Below are 1,359 nucleotides of genomic sequence, written 5' to 3'. Positions count from 1 at the left end.
GTTAATTAGAATTAATGTCTAAGGTCTGGTAAAAAATGAGACATAAACGGGGAAACAAAATTTAAAGCTGCTGGGAAAAAAAAGAAACACTGTTTCAGGGTTAGTTTACTGTTTCCAGTGAGCCTGCAATTCATGAAGGTGCAGTATAGATTATTTTTGAATAACCCAGATCATATAACACAATTCTTTTTATTTTCCTCAAAACCTCTTCTTAATATTTATGATTTTCTGCAGTTGAGGCCCCACACTGGGTCATAACACTGGAATGTAACTGTTTACTTTGATGTCTTTGTGAAATGCATTCTGCTATCTACACGATATTTCTCATTTCTTGTTCCTTCAACTTTGTGTATATGTAAAACATGCCATAGTGGGATTACATGTTGAATGCCAGCACGTTCATTTGTACCTCACGCTCATAAAACACATCTTCCAACGTCTTTCCTCTGCTGCCATCACCCACGGTCTCAAACAAAGGCTTATATCCTCCATAATGGTCAGCTACTCTCCTCATCTGATCAGTCTTCTGCTTGAGCCAACAGGTGCCACCCCTCGGGACAGAGCTCGCTACAAATTGGGTAGAGGGTCTCCCGGTCATCTTTACTCAGTTCAATGCCAAAGGAGTTAAAAGTGATAAAAGCACCTTTGGTAACCTCAAACTCAAGAATGGGATGCATAATTTCTGCTGTGACATCACCATGATTCTTACAGAATTTAGAGAATGCCTCGAGGTAAGATTTGTACAGTTTATTGTACAGTAATTCAATATTCAGTCCATCTAGGGTATTTTCAGACATATAGTCCATACAGCTCTGTGCCCTCAAGCATAGGGAAGGAGATCACAGCCAAGTTAGGCTGAAACAGCTCTGGATCCTGGTCACCTCCTGAAGATTTGCTCTAGATTGGAAAAAAAAAAAGTGCTACCAGTTATGAGGAGTTATCAGAAAGAAATCTATCAGCCGATAGTCAGGATTTTCATGACTAGTCTCCTCTGGTTTTCAGTGGCTTTCAACACAGCATGCTCAGCCCCGCTTTTACAGCAACAGTGAATCAGTGAGATAACCCCAGTAAACCCAGGAAATAAACCCAGACTGGGAGAAGGAGAGTAGGCTGCTGAGTTCTTGACTTAAAAACAAGGCCCTGGAAAATTGACCAGGTATACAGTTTCCATGGGAGAAAACGCGGATCAGTTTGTATGTCTTTAGAGTAGGAAATTTAAAGGCTGGGAGTCTGCTGCTTGTTTCTTAGAGAACTGGTGTGGCTACACTGTGGGTATCAAGGAAAGGAGCTTCCTTTGGAAGGTGCCCTTAAATTATGATGAGGTCCTCATCTGGAGGATATTGGAAAATGAAAACTATT

The 1,359-nt window shown here is 40.9% G+C and overlaps 1 pseudogene; it reads right to left on the bottom strand.

Annotated features, from left to right (window-relative positions):
* Positions 1-252: 252 nt before the first annotated feature.
* On the bottom strand, positions 253-797 carry LOC118001283 (annotated as a pseudogene).
* Positions 798-1,359: the final 562 nt, after the last annotated feature.

The sequence above is a fragment of the Mirounga leonina genome, unplaced genomic scaffold (assembly GCF_011800145.1).
Source record: "Mirounga leonina isolate KUSES-001 unplaced genomic scaffold, KU_Mleo_1.0 Mir_53, whole genome shotgun sequence".
NCBI classification, from domain to species: Eukaryota; Metazoa; Chordata; class Mammalia; order Carnivora; family Phocidae; genus Mirounga; species Mirounga leonina.
The sequence above is the reverse complement of the archived record's forward strand: the minus strand, read 5'-3'. Positions and strand labels throughout refer to the sequence as shown.